The following is a 22,262-nucleotide window of genomic DNA, read 5'->3' on the forward strand; positions in this document are numbered from 1 at the left end:
AGCACACTCACAGGAGAGGAAGGCAGTCAGGGACTGGAGGCGCTGCGTGAGCAGGGGAGCGACCTACCCGAGGGTCAGTGGTCGCTACCTCTGCCTCGCAGCGGCCGCCATTTAAGGGGTAGGTGGGGAGGCGGGGTCAGCTGGGAGGCGGGAGGTGGGCGGGCAGGGGAGCTGGAAGCGGCAAAAAAGAGCGGCAAAAAAGAGCGGCAAAAAACGGCGGGAAAAGCGCGGTAGGAGCGGCGGGGAATGCGGAAGACGGCGAAAAGGGAACAAGAGCCTACTACAATCTACTAAAAAGGAGGGGCTGAGAGGGGAGGACGGCGCACGGCACTCGGGGGCACACGCACGGGATACAAGGAGAGAAGAGGGGAATTTCAGTCACTCGGGGGCACACGCATGGGATACAAGGAGAGAAAAGGGATTTCAGTCAGCACCAGCACAAGCTCAGCACTCGGGGTACACGGGCAAGAAGGGGGGAGCACACTCACAGGAGAGGAAGGCAGTCAGGGACTGGAGGCGCTGCGTGAGCAGGGGAGCGACCTACCCGAGGGTCAGTGGTCGCTACCTCTGCCTCGCAGCGGCCGCCATTTAAGGGGTAGGTGGGGAGGCGGGGTCAGCTGGGAGGCGGGAGGTGGGCGTCCAGGGGAGCTGGAAGCGGCAAAAAAGAGCGGCAAAAAAGAGCGGCAAAAAACGGCGGGAAAAGCGCGGTAGGAGCGGCGGGGAATGCGGCAAGACAGCGAAAAGGGAACAAGAGCCTACTACAATCTACTAAAAAGGAGGGGCTGAGAGGGGAGGACGGCGCACGGCACTCGGGGGCACACGCACGGGATACAAGGAGAGAAAAGGGGAATTTCAGTCACTCGGGGGCACACGCATGGGATACAAGGAGAGAAAAGGGATTTCAGTCAGCACCAGCACAAGCTCAGCACTCGGGGTACACGGGCAAGAAGGGGGGAGCACACTCACAGGAGAGGAAGGCAGTCAGGGACTGGAGGCGCTGCGTGAGCAGGGGAGCGACCTACCCGAGGGTCAGTGGTCGCTACCTCTGCCTCGCAGCGGCCGCCATTTAAGGGGTAGGTGGGGAGGCGGGGTCAGCTGGGAGGCGGGAGGTGGGCGGGCAGGGGAGCTGGAAGCGGCAAAAAAGAGCGGCAAAAAAGAGCGGCAAAAAACGGCGGGAAAAGCGCGGTAGGAGCGGCGGGGAATGCCGCAAGACGGCGAAAAGGGAACAAGAGCCTACTACAATCTACTAAAAAGGAGGGGCTGAGAGGGGAGGACGGCGCACGGCACTCGGGGGCACACGCACGGGATACAAGGAGAGAAAAGGGGAATTTCAGTCACTCGGGGGCACACGCATGGGATACAAGGAGAGAAAAGGGATTTCAGTCAGCACCAGCACAAGCTCAGCACTCGGGGTACACGGGCAAGAAGGGGGAGCACACTCACAGGAGAGGAAGGCAGTCAGGGACTGGAGGCGCTGCGTGAGCAGGGGAGCGACCTACCCGAGGGTCAGTGGTCGCTACCTCTGCCTCGCAGCGGCCGCCATTTAAGGGGTAGGTGGGGAGGCGGGGTCAGCTGGGAGGCGGGAGGTGGGCGGGCAGGGGAGCTGGAAGCGGCAAAAAAAAGCGGCAAAAAAGAGCGGCAAAAAACGGCGGGAAAAGCGCGGTAGGAGCGGCGGGGAATGCGGCAAGACGTCGAAAATGGAACAAGAGCCTACTACAATCTACTAAAAAGGAGGGGCTGAGAGGGGAGGACGGCGCACGGCACTCGGGGGCACACGCACGGGATACAAGGAGAGAAAAGGGGAATTTCAGTCACTCGGGGGCACACGCATGGGATACAAGGAGAGAAAAGGGATTTCAGTCAGCACCAGCACAAGCTCAGCACTCGGGGTACACGGGCAAGAAGGGGGGAGCACACTCACAGGAGAGGAAGGCAGTCAGGGACTGGAGGCGCTGCGTGAGCAGGGGAGCGACCTACCCGAGGGTTGCCTCCTCCATTGCCAGTTGGCAAGTCACCCACTTGAGAGATTGTGGCCTTGCACTCCCCAGGACCAAGCACATGGCATGTTGCCCCCTCCGGAACATGTGGGCAAGTCACTCACTTGAGAAACGGTGGCCTTGCACTCCCCAGCACAGAATGATGGGCATGTTGCTCCCTCCAGGACCAGTGGTGTTGTACCATCTTCCAGCAGAGGTGCCCCTCCCGTTCCCCATCCCCCTGAGGTGCCTGGTTAATTTCTACCTGATGCCCCTGCAGTGTTCTCGTCGTGTTGTTGAAGGAGTGAGGTGGGGCCTTCAACTTTGTGATGTTGACCTGTGGCCCACGAGCATTGAGGACTGGGCAGTGTCCCTTGATTTGTGAATATGTTTATACTTTTTTGATTTGGATGCACGTATTCCTACTATATTTATCCTATTACACTCTTTATACTCTATTTTAGTTGTCCTTGCCTTATTCCTGAGGGGAACGGGGTGAATATGTAATGTCACTGCATCCGCTTGTGTGTATGGTGTTGGGGGTGTTGCGTGTGTGTGTCACTCTCTCTCTCCCACTGTGTGGTAGGCGGCAGTACTCACTGTGGTCGTCTTTGCCGGCGTTAGTGTTGGTAGTGGAGCAGAATGTAGAAGATCATGGGGAACACCTGCAACTTGGGCTCCATGGCGGCGTGGTTCTTCCTTGAGTCTCCAGAGGTGAGTCGTTTCCCTTCTATGCAGTGTTTCCGCCAGGCTTTTGATGTCATTGGTACCGCCCCGGAAAAGGTGACAGATTGGTGTGTCATCAAACAGTGGGCGGAACATTGTCTTCTTGGCTGTAGGCGGTTACCGCTGTGGTGCCTGTTGATTTCGCCCTGGCGGTCGGTGTGTTGAAGTGGCTGTCTGTCTGAGCGGTTTCTGCCGTGGTCATAATTTCATATTTATTACCGCTGGCTTGTTGGCGGTAGTACTGCCACTATATCACCGACCGCCAGGGTTGTAATAAGGGCCTTTGTGTCCTATTTGTTAAGAAGGGGCAGATCCATCAGAGGGCAGGTCCTTTGAGGCCAATCTTGTGCAGGTGCCTTTTGAGTATGGGGTGTGAGACCATGTCAAATGCTGCAGAGAGGGCTAGGAGAATGAGGTATCCGCTGTCAAGGATCATGCAGATGTTATCTGTGGCAGTGATTAGTGCTGTTTCTGTACTGTAGTTGGGTCTGAATCCAGACCACGTGGTATTGAGGAGCTCATCGGTTGATTAGTTCCTTAAAGAGCTTTGCCGGGTATGGTAGGAGGTAGCTTTGTCTATAGTTGGAAAGCATGGCTGGGTCACAGTATGGGTTCTGGAGCAGGGGTATGACAGTAGCATGTTTTCATGTGTCTGCGTCAATGGAGGCATTGAGGATGGGTGCTAGTGCTTCGCTGATCAGTAGGAGTCCTCTGGTGAAGGTGTGTGGGGCAAGGGTCAGGCTGGGCCCCCAAGTGGATGTGCATTTGTGTACAGTTTTCCAATGCCCTTTTTCTACTTAGGGTTTAATGGTTTAAAAAAAATCCATCTGATTTGGCCCTGAAGAGGGATTGCACTTTAATGAATGGATTACAAGAAGAGTTGGAATTTAAGTTTTTCTGTACTTCTTGTCTACTTCTTTTGAATTATTTGTGCATGCTTTTGTGACAAATTCATGATGTTAGTCCTGGCCTAAAATTACAAATAATTCACTTCTAAAGCTCCATCTCTGTGCATCCCATCCCCAATCTACTAATAAACACACTATTAAATGAAAGTAGCTGCACAGCACTTCATCATGTTGTATATTAAGTGAAATACACACTGATTAGAGAGAGGTCAGCAGTTTTCATTATTGAGACGCGTTGTAGAAACACAATTAAATATGCAATATATACTGCACCCAAGAATACACACTTCAGAGCTACTTGTCAACATACAGTAGAGTAGTTTCTGTTCAAACCTATCATTGTTTCAGCATCATATTTGAAAAAATATTTCTGTGAATCTGATCTCCATGTGCAAGCACACCATGATAATATGATGAACTTTTAAAAGTGTAATGCTGTGCTAGAGATTTCAACAGATATAAATTAAAACTGCATTTAAATCAATAACTTGTACGAATGGATTGTAGGCCTAACTAAATGATGCATATTAAACAAGCATTTCTTTCTAAACTCTCCATTACCTGTGCCTGGTTTATTTGCCAATCCTTGCAAATTCCAAACTGCTATAGCTCAGCTTAAATGTTTATTTCACACATCTTTTCATTATACAAACTTCCTCGCCTAACAAAAGAAAGTTATATTTCTTTTCATTTTAAGGGCTTGACCTGCCTCGAAATTCCATTTTTTTCTCAATAAATTATAATATTTGTTGCTTATGAACACGCTTCTAGTGTGAAGTTGTGAGAGAAGAGATGATGGAATGAAAATATACATAACACTTAAAAAAGTGTTTTGTCTTTAAAAAACAAAGCAGATGGGAGAAATCCGTCATGTTTCAAGACTAATGCTGAATGAAATAAATGCATCACACATTTAGAATGTTCTTTATTAGAATCTAACATCTCGACAGAAACTGTTCCTGTCTCACAGAGTTTCTGGACTCTGATTGGTTACCGTAATGTATCATCTGCAATATTGTATAATGTTTTGTTTCATTATAATGTGTATAAAAATTGCCCCAGGGAAAGAACAGGTTCATACACCTTGGTTAAGGAAAACGTTCTGACATACACACTTTGAGATACACTCTATGGCATACATGCTGTACAAAGCTTGCTTTGGGTAATCTCTCTCACTCTCTCTCTCTCTGATTGCCTTACCTGCCATATTTCGCTCTTTGCAATGAATAGCCTCAGGGACTAGACAGGCTCCTAGATGCTTGTTCATTTTTTGCTATTTTATTTCTTGATAGTATGTGACTCAGATAATGCCCTATTGCTGTCTTTTGAGAGAACTCTTTATGGGTTACTTGTCTAAATCCACTTTTTCTGATTTAGAAGAGAAATAAAATTAGGGATCAGTTTATGGGACACGCTTTATGCTGTGTTCTGTAATTCATACTGACTAAATGAAGGACAAAAAGATATATGAACTAATGATTTAATAAAAATTTAAACGTCAAGTATAACTCTCATTATTGACTCCATAGTAGAAAGATTGAGTGAGTTTAATAATAATGGAGATCTGTAGTTCGATGTCAGGACCGGAGGCTCCAATTATGCTTCTCTTCTTTACTACTCTAATTACAGCCGCCAATCAAAAAACAGAAAAAGTCAAACTACATTTCCCAACATGCTTTAGTCAACATGTCCACCAATCATGTATCCCTAGACCCTAGTAGAGTCCATAACGTCAGCCAGAACTCCTCTTTCTTTGCTGCTCGTGCGCAAGTTAAGTACTCTCTCTCACCTCTTGGTGTTTTTACTGTGTTGAGTTGTCAAGGGTGTTAGTGGCTTGCAATTCTAATTGTGTTTTTCTGGGTTGTGTTGCCTAGGCGGCGCACGTTCATTGCCACCGCGATCACTGGTTTCTGTTTTGACAGACGCAGCTGACGGGCGTGGTGGAAGAGTTCACTCGACTCTTTTGCGCCCACCGGCCCTTACAGGTAGGTTCTGTTTTTTTGACATTTCACTGAGCCTGTGGTTAGGCTGCTCCCCTTTTTCTACACTGCGCTTACAGCGCTCCCCAGCGCCTTCCCTCATTCAGCCCGGGGCGGAGAGCTGTGAAGGTTGTTTTGGTAGCATTGGGCTACACGTATTCCGCTGTCAATTTCTCCTCCTCCCGACTGTTAACAGGATGTCAGAATCACACATTTTTTGCATTCCTGACATGCCTGTCAAAGGAGTAGACGCCGAGCTCTGGGTGCAATAACTGGACAAGCCCTGCTTCTTGAGCGGTGTGCGTGCTCTCTGTATCATCCAATTTGGTATTTCTTGTGGCTCTCCTTGACGCCCTCTGCATCCATTTAAGAGGGCTGCAATAATATCTAGACAGCTTTTGCTGAGGAGTCGCAGTTTCAAGGCGAATTTCTCTTTGCACCTAGGGTGGCTCCCCCCATTGTTCCAGTGGTTTAGCTGGTGTAACTCTCCTCGCTGATTTGCGTAGCACCATATTAAAAAATGACCGAGTGGATGCCCTTTGAGGAGGAGGAGTATGGGCAAGGTTATGAGGAGGCCCTCGGTCCTCAATTGGGAGACGGTCTGTCTGAGGTTATCAACGCCTCGGTCCAGCAGTCTCTCAGCAGGGCGCTAGCAGTTTCTGTACCGCAGAAAATCCATCAGGCCGTGATGGCAGCCTTGAAGCCTCTAACACAGCAGTTTGAGTGTTTTGTGAAGAAACAGGGGCTGGATCCTTTCCAGGAGGACAAGCTGACGGAAGATGGTCCTTCTGTTTCGCATAAGCCAAAACTTCAGGCCCCTGCATGGCCTCATGAAGGAGCCATGTCAGCTTTGACTCAGTCTTCCCCCTCGGATCATGTATATTGTTCCCTTCCTTCTTCTTCTTCTAAAAAGTCCCCTCTTGAGGCTGAGCTTTCATCTGTTTCTTATTCGGCCGCTTCTGACTCTTCTCGGTCCAGCTGTGCAATGCGTAAGCGCAAGAGGGCAAAGAAGTCTTCTTCTTCTCAGGCGAAGGAGAGTTCTAGGTCTCCTCCCAATCCATTTCAGTTTAACCCGGAGGACATAATGCATCCTCGGTCGGCGGATTGGATTGGGTCCCGGCGCAAGCGGTGGCGGATTATTTACATGACAAATTGAGAAAGAGTTTTGACAAAGAGATACGCATTAGATTGCGGGCCGAATGTCCTAGGGCCGAAATTCCTAATAGAGTGGCGGAGACGCCAGAGATTGATCCTAGTATGCTCACTTTCCTCAAGAAGTTCACCAAGGACCCAAAGAAGGGCTTTGATAAAGCCTGGCGCTCGTGCCAAGACAAGCTCTTGGATCTTTCAGGCCCTTTAGCGAAGATATTGGAGATGGCGTTAAAGGCTAAGAAAACTGGCACCCCAATTGATCCGCAGGTCCTAGTGGAGTGGACGCAGAGGGAAAATTTGCTTGCTTGGCAATGCCAACTGTGCCATATCTATGGAAAGACGGAAGTCACTCCTCATGAGAATGGATGCCACCTTAACAGAGTTAAGGTCCTCTTGCGGAAGGTCATCTCTTTGGCAACTAGTTTGTCAAGGATATCGGCAAGTACGTGACAACGTTTACGACTTTGGATAAGACGCAGGCGAACCTAAAAAAGGTATTCCATTGGAGCCTTTTTGGGTGGGCCGGGCGAAGCAGGGGCCGCTTGTCAGGCCGTCCAAATTTCCAAGGCTCCCAGAGAGGCTCCTTCAACCGGGGCCAAGACTATTTAAGAGGAGGCACCGTCTTCCCCTCCCGCTACATTTGTCGCAGAGGGCAAAGAGGCGGTTCAGGATCCAACGCCCAATCAAGCTTTTCCACAGGTAAGACTAATAGGGCCAGATGTACGAAGCCTTTTGCATGTCGCAAACTGCAAAAAACGCAGTTTGCGTCATGCAAAAGGCTGAACGCGATGCTCATTCCCAAATTGCGAGTCAGTACCGACTCGCAATTTGGGAATGCGACTCGCAAATAGGAAGGGGTGTTCCCCTCCTATTTGCGACCGCATCGCCATTCAGAGTTGCTTTGTGACCGCGAATGCGGTCGCAAACCAACTCGCAGTTACCACCAGTGTAACTCTGGTGGTAACTCATTCGCAAAAGGGAAGGGGTCCCCATGGGACCCCTTCCCCTTTGTGAATGCTGAAAAAAATATTTTTTCAGAGCAGGCACTGCCTACTCTGAAAAAAAAGAAACCAAATGGTTTCGGTTTAGTTTTCATTTTGCAGCTTGTTTTCCTTTAAGGAAAACGGGCTGCAAAATGAAAAAAAAAACTGCTTTATTTACAAAGCAGTCACAGACATGGAGGTTTGCTGACTACAGCAGGCCACCATCCCTGTGAGTGCAGGGACTCGCTATGGGGTCGCAAACTGCAACCCACCTCATGAATATTGATGAGGTGGGTCTTTGCGACCCCATAGCGAGTCGCAGAAGGTGTCTGAGACACCTTTCTGCATCCAATTTTGCGAGTTGCAAATTGCGAGTCGGTCAGACTCGCAATTTGCAAGTCGCAAAATTGGAGTATCCTACATCTGGCCCATAGATTCTTCTCTCATTCAGTTGGGGGGTCGTGTGCAGTACTTTCTTCACAACTGGTGTTGAATAACGCAAGATGCTTGGGTGTTACAGACAGTACAGGGTTTTCACCTAGAGTTTTATCAGACTCCACAGCAGAAGGGCCCTCCTTCTCCTTTCAATTTTTCCCTAAAAGACGCCAGCGTGATTGATTTAGAGAGTCAGACTTTGCTCCAGAAATGGGCAATTGCTGTGTGTGAACCCCATTCTTCCGGGTTCTGCAGCAACATTTTTCTGGTACAAAAAAGGGAAGGAGGGCATTGGTTGGTCTTAAACCTCTGAGAGTTCAACTCCTTCATCATTTACAGGCATTTCAAGATGGAGGGTCTTCATCTGTTGCCAGATCTTCTTCAGACAGGGGATTGGTTGATGCGGTTAGACCTCAAGGATGCATAGCTGGCTATTCCCATTTGGCATCCTCGCAGGAGATTCCTCCAGTTCAGGTGGAGGGACAGTTGATGGAGTATTTGGTCCTGCCTTTCGGGCTTTCTTCGTCGCCTTGGTGCTTCAACAAGCTGTTCAAACCGGTGGTTGCGCACCTGAGAGAAAAAGGGATTTGCTTGATCATATATCTGGACGATATACTGATTATGGCACAGTCCCAAGACCAGCTCAGGCAGCACGGTCTAATGACAATCTCTCTTCTCCAGGATCTGGGGTTTGTAGTAAACAAGAAGAAATCAATCCTGGCTCCATCCAGAACAGTAAAATTCTTAGGTTTTGTGATCAATTCAGAGACGTCCCAGTTGATCCTTCCCAAGGTCAAACTTCGTGACATCAAGAAGGAGTTGTGGGGTAGCGTTGGCCCAACCTTCACTGTCTCTGAGGAAGATCGCACTTATTGTGGGCTTGTTAGCGTCGTCAATGCAAGCGATCTTCCCAGGGCCACTTCACTACAGGGCCTTACAGAGGCTCAAGATCCAGCATCTTCAGAGGGGCCTGACATATTCCGATTTGATCCCTCTGACAGACGAGGTCAGGATGGAGCTCAGTTGGTGGTTGACGCAAGTGGATGTGTAGAATGGCAGGGCTATATTCAGTTCCCAGCCGGAGACGGTGATAGAATCGGATGCCAGCCGGTGGGTCTTGGGAGCATTGGGGGGGACATCTTGACAGGGAGGAGATGGTCGCAGCAGGAATTTCAGATGCATATCAACTGTCTGGAGTTGCTGGCATGGTCATTTGCAATAAAGACCTTATTTCCCAAGCAAGTTTCGTGTTCCATCCTTCTGCAGATAGACAATATCTCGGTGGTCAGATACATCAATAAATTGGGGGGCAACAGGTCGCCTGCCCTGGCCGAGATAGCCAAGGATTTTTGGCATTATTGCTTGGACCACAGGTTGATAGTGAAAGCGGAGTATATTCCAGGGCAAGTCAATGTGGTAGCGGATTGGAATTCCAGGCACCTCAGGGACTTCAGCGACTGGAAGCTTCTTCCACAGGTATTCCAGTTAACTCAACAACTGTGGGGTCAGTGCAAGATAGACCTTTTTGCTTTGCGTCTGAACAGTCAGCAGGAGGAATTCTTCAGCTGGAGGCCGGACCCTTGCGCGAGGGCCACGGATGCCTTCGTTCAGGATTGGTCAGGATCTCTCAATTATGCTTTTCCTCCAACTCGCCATGATTCCAAGAGTGGCGACTCAGATCAAGAGGTAGGGGGCAGAACTAGTGTTGATCACTCCGATTTGGAGAGCACAGCCTTGGTTCCCGTTACTTCTGGAGCTGGCGTGAGATTCCCCTCTATGTCTTCCTTGGTCACCGGACATGCTATTGGGTCTGCAGGGCGGGAGACATCCCCTGGTAGTGGAGAGACAGTTGCACTTGATGGCTTGGAGGCTTTCAGGCAACAGTGGCATTTGCCAGGTATTTCGGAGTCGGCTGCAGAATTTATCCGTAGAGTATGGGCACCATCTACTAAGAAGAGGTACGCCTCAGCTTGGAGAGCGTGGCAATGTTGCTGCCTGGAACGGCATTTGGATCTCGTGGCAGCTGGGATTGTCTAAATTGTACATTTTTTATCACAGAAAGCAGAGGAAGGTTTGTCGCACAGGTCGGTAAATAATTTTTGATGGGCCATTTCAGCTGTCCATGTCAAAATCAAAAACAATTCAGTGGGCATGCATCCTACTGTGGTTAAACTTCTTAAGGGCATGAGAGTTTCGATTCCTCCTGCACCAAAGTACACATGTTTGTGGGATGTGAATGTGGTTCTCAGGTCGTTAGAGAGGTGGCCAGACAATTCTAGTTTGACAAGGAAACAAGTGTCTGCCAAGTTAGCAATGCTTTTATGCTTGGCAGCTTGTCGACGGTCATCGGACGTGAAAGCTATGGATCTTGCAGGTTTTTTACACCAGAAAGTGTTTCCTTTTCTATCTTTAGAAGGACTAAGACAATGTCTATGAGTATAGAGTATTTTGCATTTCCTTTTTCTACATAGTTGTGTGTTGTCAATTGCTTGAAGCCAGATTGTACTAGAATATTGAGGTCTGATCTGACAGTAAATTGCTGATTTCATTGCGTAAACCTTTCAAACCTGTCTCTGCGGCCACCATTGCGAGGTGGTTACAAGATATAGGGGGTCATTCTAAGTCTGGCGGGCGGCAGAGGCCGCCCGCCAGACTTCCCCCACCAAAATACCGCTCAGCGGTCGAAAGACCGCTGAGGGTATTTTGGGATTTGCCCTGGGCTGGCGGGCGACCGCCAAAAGGCCGCCCGCCAGCCCAGGGCAAATCAACCTTCCCACGAGGACGCCGGCTCAGAATTGAGTCGGCGGAGTGGGAAGGTGCGACGGGTGCAGTGGCACCCGTCGCGTATTTCAGTGTCTGCAAAGCAGACACTGAAATACAGAGTGGGGCCCTCTTACGGGGGCCCCTGCAGTGCCCATGCCATTGGCATGGGCACTGCAGGGGCCCCCAGGGGCCCCGCGGCACCCCCTACCGCCATCCTGTTCCTGGCAGGAGACCCGCCAGGAACAGGATGGCGGTTGGGAGTGTCAGAATCCCCATGGCGGCGGAGCGCGCTCCGCCGCCATGGAGGATTCTCAAGGGCAGCGGAAAACCGGCGGGAGACCGCCGGTTTTCCAAATCTGACCGCGGCCAAAGCGCCGCGGTCAGAATGCCCTGCGGGGCACCGCCGGCCTGTCGGCGGTACTCCCGGCGACCCTGGCCCCGGCGGTCTCAGACCGCCGGGGTCAGAATCAGGGCCATAATGGTTGAGGCAGGCATTGATATTCGTCTATTTGGTGTGCATTCGAGTAGGGGTTCGATGGCATCTAAATCTGTGCATTTGGGAGTGTCTGTGCAGGAAATTATGAAATCAGCTGATTGGTCTTCAGATTCTACTTTTAAGCAGTTTTATTATAAACCAGGGGGTGATTTTGTTCTAGAGTTTTTCAGGCAGCTTTGAACTTACAGTGTCATTTATCAATGTAATGCTTGACTGATATGTATGTAATTTCACGTTTGCCCTCGCAAGATATGAAGTTAGTGATTAGGATTACCATGGTATTATTATTACTTCTCCTGTTCTTTCTTAGGGCCTGAGCAGAAGTCAGAGTAAATGAAGATGTGTGTCAAATGTGGAGGAGAAAACCATTGAATCTTCGAGGGATTGGCTTCCTTCATGCAGATGGGTTTCCTTTGCAAATGTTCGTCAAGTTTTAGTTTGAAATTTCATCATGTTGGAGTTCTGTGGAGCAAAGAAAGAGGAGTTCTGGCTGATGTTATGGACTCTAACAGGGCCTAGGGATACATGATTTGTGGACATGTTGAATAAAGCATGTTGGGAAATGTAGTTTGACTTTTTCAGTTTTTTGATTGGCTTCTGTAATTTGAGTAGTAAAGAAAGGGAAGCATAATCCTCGCCTCAGTGTCCTTAACAGAATTGAAAATTCTTGGCAGGAATGCTAGCAAATGTTTCATTCTCAACTCCTCACTTATCTTAAAGGTCCACGCCTACATGACCCAAGTGTTGCGGAGATTTTTAAATAGTAACAACTCCCCCTTGTGTAATGAAGAAAGCACGTTATGAAACCGCAAACACTTATTAAACATATTATCGCGGCTGCCGTATTCTTTTAAATGAATGTGGCGAGGGCAGGGCACAATCTGGTTAAAGCCACCCCTTGAGTAGCAGGAACCGCTTAGCGTCTGGCTTCATGTCTGCAGTTTCTATGCTGGTGGGCACTTCTTCCGATTCCGGAAGCCAAACACAGTTCCCAGTTTTATAGAGGACTTAAAGACGATTTAAAGGATTTGCTGGCTTAAGTGGTGGATCCTCCTGAATCTTGTAACAAACGTATTGATTTAGCTAATAAGCTAGATCATAGATTGAATGAAAGACGTGGGGGAAAAAGGGCATTCCGACAACAGAGTACTAGTAAATAGAGAAAAAAACCTGGAGAAAAGTACTGAGGAACTAGAACATATGCAAATCGGTAGCGTTCGTGGCCCGTTAACTAGTGAGAAGTGACAGAGGAGTCGGGATAAGACACCCTGTTTATATTGTGGAAAACAAGGACATTTCCTGCCTGAATGTCCCGTAAATTAAAAAAGAGAGTAGAGTTTGAAAACTAGAACTCCTGAAACCTGTTGAGACAAGTGTTTCAGGTAGTTTGGGTCTTATAGTCTCAAGCCGTCTCCAGCAAAGGGACCCAGCTACCTCTAGGGGCACTACTGCGACAGACCTAATATTGACCTTCTCTGATACACCCTCTACTCTGGCAGTCTTTTTAGGAATATACTGGTCTGGGGCACAAAGGCTTTGAGGGAGTGGTCCCTAAAGCTGCTCATGGGGCCCGGTTCCCAGCTCTGCATCGCTTCCGGTCTCAGTCGAGAGGAAGGTCCAGAGACTGCACGCAGAGCCATCAGCACTCCTCCTTGTGGCATTCAAAATCATTGGGACATTCGGGTAAGCACAAGAAGAAGTTGAAGAAACACAAGCGCTCTTTGAGTTCACCCCGTCGGTCGGACAATGCAATGTGGGAAAAGAAGCATCCTTGCTCTAGGTCTCTGTCTTCGGAGCCTATTTCTGGGTCGGCTCCATGCCTCCTTGAGTTTCTGGGAGCTGGAGCCACCCCTGCTCAATTAAAGGAATTTTACGAGGCCATGCGCCTCAACTTTGGGCAGTCTGGCCCTGTTGGGGAACCTTCGGGCCTTGCAAGGTTGGAAAGGGCCCCTTTGGGTTCTGCATCGGCAGCTTCGGCTCCGAGGGGCACCCAGGGATCTGCTTCTGGACCTGAACCGGCATTGGTTGTACCATTGCGACCTTCTCCGATGACGGTTCCCGCTTTGACACTCCTGATGTCAACTGGGCCCATGGGTGGTATCGCTCCTATGCTCATCGCGGACTCTGACACAGAGCTGGAGCGGCATTGCTCAATGCCTATTCCGACTTCGGCGGGGACTTTGGTCACTAGACGGGATCCTAAGCTTTATTTTTATGGGTATGAGTTCGGTGAGAGTATAGAGGGGTCACTGACTGCTTTAGAATTCCAGCTTGAAGGAACAGTCTTCCCATACCTCGACAACTGGCTTTTAAAAGCAGGCTTGCCCAAGCCTGTCGTCTCCCACCTGCAGACTACAGTGGACCTCATGCCTTATCTGTAAGCATGCCAAAGTCACACCTGACTCCATCTCAGTTACTCCCTTTCATCAGAGCTGTTCTGAATACAGTGTCGTTTTGGAACTTCAGGCTATGATACTGATGTTTCTGCTTCTATCCTGGATTTCAGTGAGAATGACTCTGAGGCTGCTGGGCCTCATGGCCTCCTCCATCCTGCCGATGACTCATGCCAGATTGATATGCATGTTCTGCAGTGGGACCTGAAGTTCCAGTTGGTGCAGCATCGGGGCATCTCTCCGACATGGTCCGGATCTCAGAGGGTTCTGAACAAGATCTGCAGTGGTGGCTTTTGAACCGCGATTGGGTCAGAGGCAGAACCCTCTCCCTTCCCCAACCAGATGGGACTCTAGTGACAGATGCATCACTCCTACGATGGGGTGGCCACATGGGAGAGGTGGAGATCAGAGGCGTCTGGTCTCCGGCGGAGTCCAAGCTCCATATCAATCTTTTCTTTCAGCTCAGGGTGATCAGACTAGCACTGAAAGCTTTCCTTCCCACTCTCAAAGGGAAAGTAGTGCAGGTGTTTACAGACAACACCACCGCCATGTAGTACTGCAATAAGCAGGGCGGGGCGAGGTCATGGACCCTTTGTTAGGAGGTTCTTCACCTCTGGACGTGGCTGGAACATCAGGTAAGCCCTGGTGCTTCAATATCTGTCGGGCTCTCTGAACATCAGAGCGGACATACTTAGCCGTAAACGCCTGGTCAATCACAAATTGGGTCTCCATCCGGAGGTGGCGCAAGGTCTCTTTCAGCAGTGGGGAGAGCCTTGGTTAGATCTGTTCACCTCTGCATAGAACGCACAATGAAAGCTGTTTTGCGCATTGGAGTTTCCAAGGTGGCACTCGCTTGGCAATGCTTTTCATCTCGAGTGGAACTCAGGCTGCCTTTCTGCCTTTCCCCCAACACTACTTCTGCCCAGCATTCTCAAGAAGATCAAGTATGACCAGATGCAAGCCATGTGGCTCAAGACTGGGCATGAATAGTATGGAATCCCGAGCTCTTGAACATGGCCATTGATCCTCTGATCAGACTGCCCCTTCAGGAGGATCTTCTGTCACAGCAGTTGGGGATAGTTCTTGACCCAAACCTGTCCAGTCTTCGCCTTCTTGCATGGAGATTGAGAGGTGGCAGTTGACAGCTTTTGACCTTCTGCCCAAAGTCTGTGACGTTATCTTGGCAGCCAGGCATCCCTCCACCAAAATGGTATACGCCTGTTGTTGGAACAAATTTATGGCATGGTGTACAGACAAGTCTATTGAACCCCTCACTGCCCCTCTTTCTGAGGTTTTTGTTTGCTCTTTCTTTGGACCAGCAGGGCTCTGCTGTGGGCACCCTAAAGGGTTATTTGTCTGCCATTTTGTCTTTTCTCCGATTGCCTGACCAACACTCCTTGTTTAAATCTCCCATTGTTGGACGATTTCTTAAGGGCCTTACACATCTCTTTCCTCCTTCCCCATCCACCATACCCCAATGGGATTTGAACTTAGTTCTTACCTATCTAACATGCGCTCCCTTTGAGCTGCTTCACAACTGTCCACTTTGCCTGCTTATTCTGAAAACAGTCTTACTTGTAGCTATCACCTCTGCCCACAGAGTAAGTGAGCTGCAGGCTATTTCCTTGAAACCACCTATAATCTCCATCCACCCTGACAAGATGGTGCTTCATACTAGGGCTTCTTTTCTACCGAAAGTGTTCAGGCCCTTTCATGTAGGACAATCAATCACCTTGCCTACTTTTTACGCACCCCAACATCCTTCTAAGAAAGAGGGGAGAGACTGCACCATCTGAACCTAAAAAGAGTATTGGCGCTCTATCTTGATGGTACAAAAGAATTCCAGGTGGATGGTCAACTCTTTGTTGGTTATGTGGGTGCAAAGAAAGGTCAGGCAATGAAGAGGAGAACCATCGCTAGATGGGTGGTCCTCTGCACTAATATGTGCTACGCACTGGTTAAATAGCAATCCTCAGAGGGCTTGCGAGTTCATTCTACCAGAGCAAACAGCTGCAACCACTGCATTAGCATGCAGAGTTCCAGTACTGGACATCTGCCAGGCAGCAACGCAGGAGTTCTTGCACTCGTTTACTAAACACTATAGCCTGGATGGTCAGGTCTGAAGGGGCTGGTACTTTGCCCGTTCGGTCCTGCAGGACTTCCTAGTATGATCTTGGTTCGCAGAACCACCTCCAGGGATGGTATTGCTTGGGCATCTATTCTAAGGTAAGGAATCTGCAACTAGAAGTCTCTATCAGATGAACAAGTTACTTACCTTTGGTAACAAAATATCTGTGTAGGAAGTTGGCTCTGTATGCACTATTTCAAAGTAAGGAATAGTATGCACAGAATCCAAGGGTTTCCCTTAGAGGTAAGATAGTGGCAAAAAGAGATAATACTAATGCTCTATTTTGTGGTAGTGTGGTCGAGCAGTAGGCTTATCAAAGGAGTAGTGTTAAGCATTTGTTGTACACACACAGGCAATAAATGAGGAACACACACTCAAAGACAATTCCAGGCCAATAGGTTTTTGTATAGAAAAATATATTTTCTTAGTTTATTTTAAGAACCACAGGTTCAAGATTTACATGTAATACTTCAAATGAAAGGTATTTCAGGTAGGTACTTTAGGAACTTTGAATTAGCAAAATAGCATATACAGTTTTCACATAAATCACATATAGCTATTTTAAAACTAGACACACTGCAATTTTCAACAGTTCCTGGGGGGAGTAAGAGTTTGTTAGTTTTTGCAAGTAAGTAAACCACCTACAGGGTTCAAGTTTGGGTCCAAGGTAGCCCACCGTTGGGGGTTCAGAGCAACCCCAAAGTTACCACACCAGCAGCTCAGGGCCGGTCAGGTGCAGAGGTCAAAGTAGTGCCCAAATGGAGAAGGGGGTGCCCCGGTTCCAGTCTGCCAGCAGGTAAGTACCCGCATCTTCAGAGGGCAGACCAGGGGGGTTTTGTAGGGCAACGGGGGGACACAAGTCCACACAGAAAGTACACCCTCAGCAGCACGGGGCGGCCGGGTGCAGTGTGCAAACACGCGTCGGGTTTTCAATAGGTTTCAATGGGAGACCAAGGGGTCTCTTCAGCGATGCAGGCAGGCAAGGGGGGGGCTCCTTGGGGTAGCCACCACCTGGGCAAGGGAGAGGGCCTCCTGGGGGTCACTCCTGCACTGGAGTTCGGATCCTTCAGGTCCTGGGGGCTGCAGGTGCAGAGTCTTTACCAGGCGTCGGGATCTGAGAAGCAGGCAGTCGCGGTCAGGGGGAGCCTCGGGATTCCCTCTGCAGGCGCCGCTGTGGGGGCTTAGGGGGGGGGCAACTCTGGCTACTCACGGTCTCGCAGTCGCCGGGGAGTCCTCCCTGAAGTGATTGTTCTCCACAAGTCGAGCCGGGGGCGTCGGGTGCAGAGTGTCAAGTCTCACGCTTCCGGCGGGAAACGCAAGTTGTTTCAAAGTTGCTGCTTTGTTTCAAAGTTGCAGTCTTTGGTGAACAGGGCCGCTGTCCTCTGGAGTTCTTGGTCCTTCTAGAGCAGGGTAGTCCTCTGAGGATTCAGAGGTCGCTGGTCCCTGGGGAAAGCATCGCTGGAGCAGTGTCTTTAGAAGTGGGGAGACAGGCCGGTAGAGCTGGGGCCAAAGCAGTGGTGTCTCCGTCTTCTCTGCAGGGTTTTTCAGCTTAGCAGTCCTCTTCTTCTTAGGTTGCAGGAATCTGAGTTCCTAGGTTCTGGGGAGCCCTTAAATACTAATTTTAAGGGCGTGTTTGGGTCTGGGGGGTTAGTAGCCAATGGCTACTAGCACTGAGGGTGGGTACACCCTCTTTGTGCCTCCTCTCGAGGGGAGGGGGGGCACATTCCTATCCCTATTGGGGGAATCGATTTCTAAAAGTCAGAGTCACCTCAGCTCAGGACACCTTAGGGGCTGTCCTGACTGGCCAGTGACTCCTCCTTGTTTTTCTCATTATCTCCTCCGGCCTTGCCGCCAAACGTGGGGCTGTGGCCGGAGGGGGCCACTAGCTGGAGTGCCCTGTGGTGCTGTAACAAAGGGGGTGAGCCTTTGAGGCTCACCGCCTAGTGTTACAGTTCCTGCAGGGGGAGGTGTGAAGCACCTCCACCCAGTACAGGCTTTGTTACTAGCCACAAAGTGACAAAGGCACTCTCCCCATGTGGCCAGCAACATGTCTGGTGTGTGGCAGGCTGCTAGAACTAGTCAGCCTACACGGATAGTCGGTTAAGGTTTCAGGGGGCACCTCTAAGGTGCCCTCTGGGGTGTATGTTACAATAAAATGTACACTGGCATCAGTGTGCATTTATTGTGCTGAGAAGTTTGATACCAAACTTCACAGTTTTCAGTGTAGCCATTATGGTGCTGTGGAGTTCGTGCATGACAGACTCTCAGACCATATACTCTTATGGCTACCCTGCACTTAAAATGTCTAAGGTTTTGCTTAGACACTGTAGGGGCATAGTGCTCATGCACTTATGCCCTCACCTCTGGTATAGTGCACCCTGCCTTAGGGCTGTAAGGCCTGCTAGAGGGTGACTTATCTATACTGCATAGGCAGTGTGAGGTTGGCATGGCACCCTGAGGGGAGTGCCATGTCGACTTCCTCGTTTTGTCCTCACTAGCACACACAAGCTGGCAAGCAGTGTGTCTGTGCTGAGTGAGGGGTCCCCAGGGTGGCATAAGACATGCTGCATCCCTTAGAGACCTTCCCTGGCATCAGGGCCCTTGGTACCAGGGGTACCAGTTACAAGGGACTTACCTGGATGCCAGGGTGTGCCAATTGTGGAAACAAAAGTACAGGTTTAGGGAAAGAACACTGGCGCTGGGGCCTGGTTAGCAGGCCTCAGCACACTTTCAAATCAAAACTTAGCATCAGCAAAGGCAAAAAGTCATGGGGTAGCCATGCCAAGGAGGCATTTCCTTACAATATTGGTAGAGACATATTCTAGTTGCAGATTCCTTACCGCCCTACCCATCACCTCTGCTCTGCAAACTGATTTTTAGTGACAGGGACTTCCCTTTCAGGCCCTAGTTCAGGCACACCAGAGTCAGTGTTCTTCACAACTTTGCGCTTCTGGCGTGGAAAGTCGTAAAAAGAACCTGATGTCAGCACACCATGGTGGTGCCTTGATACGACCCGCAACGTCATATCTGGCGACCACGATGCCAATGACGGACACGGAGTTGACCAAGGCCACATAACGGCGTGCACGGGTACTGCTTGAAGAACAATCGCTGGATCAAGACTGACGCCAGGGGGAAATTCTAAGGTAAGGAATCTGCAACTAGAATATGTCTCTACCAGATAATTTGTCAACAAAGATAAGTAACTTGTTCGTTAAGTATTCCCAGGTCTCCTAAAAGCAGCCAACGTGGTGTTTAATTAAGAAAGGTACTAAATCTTCTCCATTTGAGTTAAGTCTGCAGGGTTTCACAAACATATGGAAGTTTCCTTCACAGTTTTGACTTTGTGTGGTGTTGAATGTAGTTAGTTTGCCTCCTTTGGGTCTCTGAGAAAGGTTTGATATTTCCGACCCGTAGTGATTACTGAGGAGGCCATATTTGAAATGTAGTGGTTAAATATAGGCAGGTAGTTCGGTTTCTCATATGGAAGTAGTGAGATACTCGTGCTGCTAGTTCTTCCCACTTTGCCATAATGTTAGTTGTTATGAGCTGAGACACCCATGTTATCCTTGTATATTCTGTAGATGGATGACTCCCTGGGATGAATCTTACTCTCTTCCGGTCTTATGCTGAAATACTTGCAAGCTCGGGAAAGGATTCCGAGATTCTTAAAATGTTTATTGGTTTAATATGTCACGGTGACCCCTGGGCATATACAGCTGTATGAAGTCTATAGTGAATTATTCTTTGCTGTGTTCCATTTCTGGGCATTGCTTAATTGTCGTTGGGGCTTCCAGGGGGTATTATAAGCAGATGCTGTGAGGGTTATTAGCCTGTGAATATTAGTGATATAGGACCAGGAAAGTAATCAGATGATAACTCAATAGAGCAGGTTAGGTAGAGGTCCTTGGTTTTTGTTTTTGTGCTTACCAGCTACTCTGAGGTAGTTAGATCGGGTTGTATAAAGGCTGTGTTTTGTTGCTTCTTCTCCGCTGGCAGTTGGCACCATCTGCAATTCATGGTTTGCAAATTGCTAGAGAATTCGCTAGCTGGCTTGTTGAAACTGTTCTTTGATTAGCTACAACTTGACTATAAGTTGGTCTGGAATTCTGAGTTTTACTTCTGGTGTCAGACCTGGCTTTTGGTTACTCTGGCAAAAGTAGTGTTGCAATGTTAGAGCCTTCTGGGCACTGTTCATTAAGACCAGGTTGATTATAAACATTAATGGCTTTGGAAATCAAGAGGAGTAAATTATTTTTTTAATATGGGCTGCACTGTACAATCATTGTTACGTTTTTATTATGCGATCCTTGTTTCGATTTTAAACGTCTTTTGCTAATGCCATGCAGCAGGCGTGGATGGTACTTGGTCAATGTCCAGTGGTCTTGTACTTCCTAGTAAGGGAAATGACTTGATTGTCAGGTTTTGGTTATTTCCTGTTATTTGGTCCAGTGTAGATATTTCGGTGTTATTATTAGGTGCACTATTTGGTCCTGTTTGGCATATTCGTCCTTCTCCTTTTATTTAATTTGGACATTAATAATAGTCAGCTGTTAGAGGACCCAGTAGTTGTTGGTTGAGTCAAAGTTACGGCTAAGGTAGGTAGCTCTGAGCAGGTTTTTGTGGGCAGTGATTGAAGTGAACCAATTATGTCATCTAGGGGCATATTTATACTTGTTTTGCGCCAAATTTGCCTAATTTCTTTACGCAAATTTGGGGCAAAACTAACTCCATATTTACATTTTGGCGCTAGACTCGTCTAGCGCCAAATTTATGGAGTTAAAGTAATTTTTTGGACATGGAAACCTACTTTGCATCAATGAGTTGCAAAGTAGGCGTTCCTGTGCAAAAAAATGACTCTATGGCCTTTGCGCCATATTTATCCCCCTGTGCTAAAATCACACACGGGAGGGAGGAGGGGTCACACAATGGTGCAAAGCTTGCTTTTCACCTTTTTTTAATGCCTCGGTCAGGCCTGGCGTTAGGGGACCTGTGGGCCTATTTCCATGGTGGAACACCTTGGAATAAGCCCACAGGTGCCCTCCCCAGACCCCAGGGACACCCCCACCGACACCAGAGGGACAGCGGAGGATGGGGGACCCCATCCCAGTTAAATATAGGTAATTGCAGGTAAGTATTTTTGTTTTTAAGTGCCATTGGGGCCCTGAGATGGGCCCCCCTACATGGCACTGAGTGCAATGGCCATGCCCAGGGGACTCTGGTCCCCTGTGGTGGCCATTGGGGTGGTGGGCATGACTCCTGTCTTTTCTAAGACAGGAGTCATGTGGTATGAATGGTTTTGCATCACTAAATGACTCTAGGCAGGTTAGAGTCAGACTTCCTGCGACTCATTGTACGTACGACTGCTTCGGCTCCACTTCTTAGGTTCCTTGACATTAGGCTTATCAGGGCCTTCCGTTTCTCATTTGACCACCACTCGGACTTACCATATCCGATGCTCTGAAGTCACTACCTCTTATTAACCGTCTACTCTGCAAGAAGTTCTACTCCTTTGCCTTTCCACAGGCTCTCCAAGATTCTCTAGCTGGCCGGACGGCCTAGCCTTGAAGTCACCAGAGTGACGAAACACGTGTTGGCTGTTTTCTTGAAGAACACGTAATCTTGAGGCAGATTGTGCCTATAATTAAAGACATTTTCTTCAATATTCTTGGGATCTTCACGTATTCTTTCTCCAACCTGAACCGTTCTACCAGGGATACATATCCTTGCCACGTTATTGGACTATTCATATCTGTGTGCTGTGGTCACATTGCAATCATTTTTTTTACTCTAACCTGCCTAATGTAATTTTTTGGTGCAAAACCCCCTTCTTCCATACTGCCAGTCCCACCGCTAGCCCACCCTTTGCAGTGGCTTGCACCATTCCATAAATATGGGGCCAGATGTATCAAAATGTTGCATTCGCAAATGGTGTGATTCGCAAAATGCGGCCGTTTGCGAATGCAAAAATGCCTTTCAATATGTATGAAAGGCATTCGCAATGTAATTTCAAGGAATCGCTAAAATAGTGATTCCCTGAAATTGCGACTCCATTCAGAGAATCGCAAATTGCGATTCTCTAAATAGGAAATCGCAAATAGGGAATTCCTATTTGCGATTTCCAAAGCACCTGTATCAAGCGTTTCCTAAATGCCAATTGGGCATTTAGGAAATGCAATTACCACCAAATCCAAGTTGGTGGTAAACATGTACAATTTTTTAAAATGCATTATAAATTAATTTTTAAAAATGACATGTAGCACACACATGTCCCTAGGGCATGTGTGCACTTCACATGTCTGCAAATATTTTTGGGGAGTGCA

Source organism: Pleurodeles waltl, chromosome 2_2 (assembly GCF_031143425.1).
Source record: "Pleurodeles waltl isolate 20211129_DDA chromosome 2_2, aPleWal1.hap1.20221129, whole genome shotgun sequence".
Taxonomy (NCBI): Eukaryota; Metazoa; Chordata; class Amphibia; order Caudata; family Salamandridae; genus Pleurodeles; species Pleurodeles waltl.